Consider the following 9,008-nt stretch of genomic DNA (forward strand, 5'->3'; position numbering starts at 1 on the left):
AACCAAAGCCCTGCATAAATCAGTAACCTGTCTAAACTGACCCATGTGTGAACAAATAACCTGTCTATACTGACCAATGTGTTAAATCAGTAACCTGTCTAATCTAAACCTTGTGAAAACTACAAACCTGTCTAATCTGAACCCTGTGAAAACTACAAACCTGTCTAATCTGAACCCTGTGAAACCTACAAACCTGTCTAATCTGAACCCTGTGAAAACTACAAACCTGTCTAATCTGAACCCTGTGAAAACTACAAACCTGTCTGATCTAAACCCTGTGAAAACTACAAACCTGTCTAATCTGAACCCTGTGAAAACTACAAACCTGTCTAATCTGAACCCTGTGAAAACTACAAACCTGTCTAATCTGAACCCTGTGAAACCTACAAACCTGTCTAATCTGAACCCTGTGAAAACTACAAACCTGTCTAATCTGAACCCTGTGAAAACTACAAACCTGTCTAATCTGAACCCTGTGAAAACTACAAACCTGTCTAACCTGAACCCTGTGAAAACTACAAACCTGTCTAATCTGAACCCTGTGAAAACTACAAACCTGTCTAATCTGAACCCTGTGAAAACTACAAACCTGTCTAACCTGAACCCTGTGAAAACTACAAACCTGTCTAATCTGAACCCTGTGAAAACTACAAACCTGTCTAATCTGAACCCTGTGAAACCTACAAACCTGTCTAATCTGAACCCTGTGAAAACTACACACCTGTCTAATCTGAACCCTGTGAAAACTACAAACCTGTCTAATCTGAACCCTGTGAAAACTACAAACCTGTCTAATCTGAACCCTGTGAAAACTACACACCTGTCTAATCTGAACCCTATGGAAACTACAAACCTGAATCATGTATAAACCAGTCCCCTGTCTTATTTTAACTCTGAGTAAATCAGTAATCAGTCTAAAATGAATTCTGTGTATACCAGTAACTTGTCTAATCTGACCGGTCACTGGTAGCATAGTGGTTCTCGCATCAGACCCAAGTTTAAATCCACCAAAAGGGTTGACCCCCTACCCTGGGTGAGTGTGCCCCAGACTCGATGGAAAGGCCAATTCCACTGGCCGAGATTCTTTCACTAACGAATGCAGCTTTGGGGGAACCTTGGTTAAGGTCCGCAGGTGCTTGTGTTCGACCGAGCCTTGTTGACGCCAAGATAGCGCATTCAACTGCCCTTTTGATAGGAAGATGGCCGCACAGTCCTGTCATGTAGTCCCAAACATGAATATGAGTTCTGTGGCAAAATGCACTATGTGTCAGCACTAGCACTTGCAATTTGCACATACAAAAAATAGTCAGGAGAGACAACAGTGATATTCAATGTCCGGAACTGTCGCCTGGCACAAAAAAAAAAAAAAAAAAAAAAAACTTGTCTAATCTGGATCTAATATAAACCAGTAACCTGTCTAAACTGTATAAAGTGAATGTGTAATATCATTGTCCAAACTGAACCCAACATAATCTCAAAACACATCTAAACCGAATCATGACTAAACTGAAGATCTATCGAATCCCATGTAAACTGAAAACCTGCCTGATCCGAACACCGTTACTGCAAACCTGTCTAAACTATCTATGGAAACTGGAAACCCGTTTGACAAACTGAACACAATTCCATGCAATAAAGGACTTCTCCATAAATCGACTGTTGTTCATTTTGGAGCTCATCATTTTTTATGCACGCATCTATTTTTATATCTGTTTATAGTGGAATTTTTTAAATATTTAAATTCAGTTTGGAAAATAGACTATATTGTAACATGTATTGGTACCCGCCCTAACCATATGCTACAGCGACATTTGGAGTACAATAATAGAGGGTTTGTAAAGAGAAGTTATGAGAAAAGATTGTATGTGTACAATATGGTATAACCAGACATAATTATTGTCGTTACGTGCACTCACTGGAGGAAAGTAACAACAACTATTTATCTGGGAAACCTCATATAAGCTATTATGCTAGAAACATTATAGATGAGAAAGTTTGTTTTTATATCCAGTCCTGGAGTATCATTTTTAAATTCTATTGAAAAACCTGAACGCATTTAAATTTAACCAAATTTCAGAATTTCTGCTGTTATTGATTGGATTGGCTCATTACATGGTCGTTAGAAGATAGCCGTTGTTATATTTGTAACAACTTTGTATCACTGTAGACAATCTGGAGGTGAAAACAATACGGAATCATCGGAAAAAGTTTTACAGCGAACCATATTTACGAAAAAAACAACATGATGTTATATCCATCATTCTTTTATAATCGTTTTTTTTTTGTATAATGTGTTATTATCTGCACATGCATTCTACCTGTGTCTGTGTCAGCATATGCAGTGTCTTATTCCGTCCATACAGACAAATACAGAAGGCGGGAATCACTATACTTACACAATGAAATGCAAACACATACAATATATGGCGTCTAATGGTAAAATACCCGACACTCAACTACTATTTGGCGCCTGTTTGGGCTTCCGCTATTAAAGCCGTCTTTGTGCGTACCTTCAATTTTCTTCATACCCGGCAATCATTCAAGATAAACTGTACTGGACAAGAAATCACCTCTTTCGTCAAACGAGACACGTTTGATTAATCTGTGCTCTTGTTCAATCTTCTTTTAATGATGAATGCCGCGCTGCTTTATCTCTTTCCCGCGTAAAATTTCAGTAATTTGTAGTTTGCTTTAATTATCCCCGCACTGCTCTATTTTGGCGCGTCTGTTATTACTTCCCGTTTATCGCTGAAAAAACGTTCTCATTTGGTTGCTAATTAACCATTTTAGAAAAAAAACACTTACGACAACGATTACACTTAATATTTGTGAGTAATTGTTTGTTTTTTGGTGGGAGGGGGCAATATATTATTTCACAACATTTCTGTCTGATATACATGTATTTATCGTCTGCCTGCCAGTGATTTTGGCGGGATTTTCAGGTGCGCGTGACAGATGGTTCCGACCAAACATATAGAAGCAGGTTTTGAAAGGAACCAAATTGGATTAGAATGTGTGAAAGGAACTTGTCACACGAATTAAGCTAAATGAGCTTCTGTAGACTACCGCAGAGCTCCACAAAACAACAAGCAGACAATTGATGAGTCACAAAACGGTAAATACATAATAATTTACAGTTAATAATAAACAATTAAGCAACAACGTCTTATATAATTAGACCATTCAGGGCAGTGACGTGAAAAATTAAGAGGTTACATCGCCAAGGCCGTGTTCAATAAAGAAATACATTATGGAGTGTTCATATCACCATTCCACTGGGGGAAGGCGTTTTAACACCAGTGAAATTGGACGTCATTTGTTTTCTTAGAATTGTTACAGATTTCTGCATTGCATTTCTGTTAGTTTTATAAGATGAAAATTGGTTTCGTTGGTCGACGCTTTCATTTCTGTGCACAAATAAAAAAAGAAGTGGGAACTATTTCAATAAACACAGTGAAACAAAACACAGATTAAAGCTAGTGTTTACCCCGTGTGTATATCGTGACATCTGCTAAGCTGATATAAATGTGACATGGATTTTCTGAACGTTTTGTTATGGTTTTATCAAAGTACATTCACGCGCGGCGTTTTTTTTTTGGGGGGGGGGTGTGATTGCTATGGAAATACGAAAGGATCTGATTTACACTGAGAGCCAGTCTCATTTACGCAATGGCAATACCGATTATAATACAAAACAAAACAGGTTTCTTCGTATTTTACTTCGGGTACAACATCACTGTCGTTCTCGGGGAAAAGGAAAATGTGACATTCCAGCGCGACTTCGCGACTAACACACTAAATGAAATGTCATAATTTCATCTTTTACTTTAAAATAGTGAATTGTTAGTAAATATATAATTTCGAATCCCGGGAAGGGGGTAACGAAATCGATGAACTACTTTCAATGCATTGTGTCATCTGGGTATTCGTTTACACGTATACACTGATACACGTATAAACAGATTCGTCGATTGTATCTGAGTCGTCTGACATGTAATCCCCCAATGGCGACCGACTGCAGATACAAAATCGACCGGCATCTGTTCTCATCTGTGCACGCGATTGAATGCTTTAAATTTAAAGCTTCGGGGCCGATTACTTGGTTTGATGGCTGTTATTACATTTAAAACTCGATTCGGGCATGCATCGCCCGCGGCAGGGCAATAGAAAGCTTTGTACCATGCAAACTCTCACACACGCGGCAAGGATGAATGGAACGAAATGTGCGTATACGAGCTGCAAGCTGTCGAGGTCAAATCGCCGGTTGTTTCCCAGCTCTCTCGAACGGAATAAAACACACCACTTTATTGAATTTCTCCTTTTATTTTGGAATATACAGTTTTCAGCGTGTGAGCGACACACGGACCAGCACTTCGCCGATAAGGGAGTGCGGGCAAGACTGTGGGAATAATTAAGAATGGAATATGCGGGTAGGTCAGTCACATCATACAGCCAACAATGAAGACAGTGGAAACTATGAATTTTCAGCTGTTTGCGTACGTGTATAGATCGGTTGCTTAGAATAAATATGTATTGTTTTTGTTTTTTTCTGGCTCATAACAATTTATTCGTCACCTAGGTTACAATCAACACGCGGTGGTATAAATAAATAGGAATATTGAAGTAGGGGTAAAAGTCACGAATGTAATTCGCATTTTAATGTTCTTCTTATCTATCTTGAACAACATTCTGCTTTTGAATGTTTAGAAACTTAACGAAATTGTATACATACATTGGAAAGAAATATCAAGGTTGTATTAAACATCCACCTTTTAACAATTAGTTAACACGAAGCCATCAAATGTTGTGAGATATATGCAAATTAGCAATATCGCCGAGGCCGAATGTCGAACATTGACAACACATGGGGAGTCGATCGTGATTGCATGTTGCATAGTGTATCGTGATGTCCTAATTGCTGAAATATCGTCAGGCAATAACAGGCGATTTTACGTTGCCATGGCGACGGAGTGGATTATATTGATATCCTTTTTTGTATCTATCATTGATAACTTTAATACGTTCTGTGTTTGATTAGCATTCGAGTCGATTCTTGGCAAAATGGCATTACAAAGCAAGGCGTTAATGGAGTGACTCGATTCGTCTATATTCGAGTACCCCCCCCCCCCCAACAAAAAAAAAGTCGCACAACAATGATCACCCCTATGCATCATTTAAGGTCATGAAATTACTAGTGGCTTTGTATATAGAGGATGAAAGTACAAAAATAACTCTATAGTATCTACAAAATAATTTTCGCCATTTTCATTAAATCACAATATTACACATACTGTATAGGGCTTAGTTATTATCCGGGTATTATTTTCGCCTATTGCGCTAACAGCAAAATGCGCTAAATTAAAACCCAGTGAATATGCAAAGTTAACCACAGAATGTATAATTTCCTTTATAGACCAGTGAATTTAAAACCTAGTGAATATCCCTGCAACATGAAATCCGCTAAAATTAGTGATTTTTTTCCTTTCTACAGTGTAAGACAAATTCGGCTGTCCCACCCATTGAAAGGTACGCTGAAGGGAATTCCCCATTTGAAAACTGGGAGTGAATGGGTCGAAGAATTTTGCGAAAGCAGATGTGGGTAAAGATAAATAAAATAATAAAATAAACCAATTGTCGTATGGCATATACTATAAATAAATATTGCCTGGGAAGCAGCTTCCTCAGTCAAACCATTATTCAAATGGTAACTCCTACCTTTATCTCAAGATTCAATACGCATGCTGTATAAAATTTAGATTCACCGAACTCGTTATCATTTTGGAGACGGTGGTAATGTAAATGTAAAAGCCTTCCTTTAATTCTTAGTCCGTCTCCCCTCAAAATAGAAAGTTTTAGGTTTATCCCTAGAGTCTCGTTTGTATTGTGTGTACGGGAGCAGAAAGAACAACACGGTATTCCGAAAAGCGTGCGAGAGCAGGGGCTGTACAAGGAACAACGGGCTTGGCCGTTAATGAGCCCTTTGTTGCACCCTATCGCCACACTCGCTAATCTCAATAGTGTAGAATACCATACGGGGTGCCCTTCCGAATCAAATCTATTGTCCCCATATTGAAACCGGCCACGTGATCCCATCGCAAAAGTAATCATTCTCAAAAGCGCGAAATAGCAAAAATTAACCCACGCTGCGAAAACGAATAAATATGATTGCTAGCCATATGTACTCGAAAAAAACACCTTCGCGTATAAAGAAAAACATGTACAGGGCCAGCTGACGCAGATAGAGGGTTATTAGGGCTGCTCTACGATTAAACAGGGATTGGGAGAAACTACAAAACATATTTTCACTGTGTGTGCGTACGATATTTGGACGTTCGCATTTATTTTCCACAAAGAAAGCAGGATTGGTGATACTATAATTACGCAGAGACTGTGACTAAGAATACTACTGAATGAGTTGCCACTTTCAAGTAAAGCGCATAATTTCCATTTATCAGCGGAGTGGAATGTTGGGACAAATACAAGTACCATGCTACGTAGGAATAAATGCACAGTAATGTGTAGTTATCGCAAACGCCAATCTAGACGAAACTTAGAAATTACATCATGCCCAATGCAGTCACTAAACACAAATGTAAGTCCGAAATTTGAAAATTTCCACTAAATACGCGGAATTATTAGACTTCTGCTTCTGCTGTAGTAATCACAATGTACATGTTGTGTACTTACTACTAGAATGTAGTGTGAGTGATACTAGGATTAAATGTTATGAGATTATTACTGATTACATGTGTGGTTATCACTAGATTATATATGATATAAGTATTACTAGGATTACATGTTATGAGGTTATTACTGATTACATGTGTGGTTATCACTAGATTACATATGATATGAGTATTACTAGGATTACATGTTATGAGGTTATTACTGATTACATGTGTGGTTATCACTAGATTACATATGGTACGAGTATTACTAGGATTAAATGTTATGAGGTTATTACTGATTACATGTGTGGTTATCACTAGATTACATATGATATGAGTATTACTAGGATTACATGTTATGAGGTTATTACTGATTACATGTGTGGTTATCACTAGATTACATATGGTATGAGTATTACTAGGATTACATGTTATGAAGTTATTACTGATTACATGTGTGATTATCACTAGATTACATATGGTATGAGTATTACTGGGATTAAATGTTATGAGGTTATTACTGATTACATGTGTGGTTATCACTAGATTACATATGGTATGAGTATTACTAGGATTAAAAGTTATGAGGTTATTACTGATTACATGTGTGGTTATCACTAGATTACATATGGTATGAGTATTACTAGGATTAAATGTTATGAGGTTATTACTGATTACATGTGTGGTTATCACTAGATTACATATGGTATGAGTATTACTAGGATTAAATGTTATGAGGTTATTACAGATTACATGTGTGGTTATCACTAGATTACATATGGTATGAGTATTACTAGGATTAAATGTTATGAGGTTATTACTGATTACATGTGTGGTTATCACTAGATTACATATGGTATGAGTGATACTAGGATTACATGTTATGAGGTTATTACTGATTACATGTGTGGTTATCACTAGATTACATATGGTATGAGTATTACTAGGATTAAATGTTATGAGGTTATTACTGATTACATGTGTGGTTATCACTAGATTACATATGGTATGAGCATTACTAGGATTAAATGTTATGAGGTTATTACTGATTACATGTGTGGTTATCACTAGATTACATATGGTATGAGTATTACTAGGATTAAATGTTATGAGGTTATTACTGATTACATGTGTGGTTATCACTAGATTACATATGGTATGAGTATTACTAGGATTACATGTTATGAGGTTATTACTGATTACATGTGTGGTTATCACTAGATTACATATGGTATGAGTATTACTAGGATTAAATGTTATGAGGTTATTACTGATTACATGTGTGGTTATCACTAGATTACATATGGTATGAGTATTACTAGGATTAAATGTTATGAGGTTATTACTGATTACATGTGTGGTTATCACTAGATTACATATGGTATGAGTATTACTAGGATTAAATGTTATGAGGTTATTACTGATTACATGTGTGGTTATCACTAGATTACATATGGTATGAGTATTACTAGGATTAAATGTTATGAGGTTATTACTGATTACATGTGTGGTTATCACTAGATTACATATGGTATGAGCATTACTAGGATTAAATGTTATGAGGTTATTACTGATTACATGTGTGGTTATCACTAGATTACATATGGTATGAGTATTACTAGGATTAAATGTTATGAGGTTATTACTGATTACATGTGTGGTTATCACTAGATTACATATGGTATGAGTATTACTAGGATTAAATGTTATGAGGTTATTACTGATTACATGTGTGGTTATCACTAGATTACATATGGTATGAGTATTACTAGGATTAAATGTTATGAGGTTATTACTGATTACATGTGTGGTTATCACTAGATTACATATGGTATGAGTATTACTAGGATTAAATGTTATGAGGTTATTACTGATTACATGTGTGGTTATCACTAGATTACATATGGTATGAGTATTACTAGGATTAAATGTTATGAGGTTATTACTGATTACATGTGTGGTTATCACTAGATTACATATGGTATGAGTATTACTAGGATTACATGTTATGAGGTTATTACTGATTACATGTGTGGTTATCACTAGATTACATATGGTATGAGTATTACTAGGATTAAATGTTATGAAGTTATTACTGATTACATGTGTGGTTATCACTAGATTACATATGGTATGAGTATCACTAGGATTAAATGTTATGAGGTTATTACTGATTACATGTGTGGTTATCACTAGATTACATATGGTATGAGTATCACTAGGATTAAATGTTATGAGGTTATTACTGATTACATGTGTGGTTATCACTAGATTACATATGGTATGAGTATTACTAGGATTACATGTTATGAAGTTATTACTGATTACATGTGTGGTTAT

The sequence above is a fragment of the Saccoglossus kowalevskii genome, chromosome 13 (genome assembly GCF_978046115.1).
Source record: "Saccoglossus kowalevskii chromosome 13, keSacKowa6.1, whole genome shotgun sequence".
Classification (NCBI taxonomy): Eukaryota; Metazoa; Hemichordata; class Enteropneusta; family Harrimaniidae; genus Saccoglossus; species Saccoglossus kowalevskii.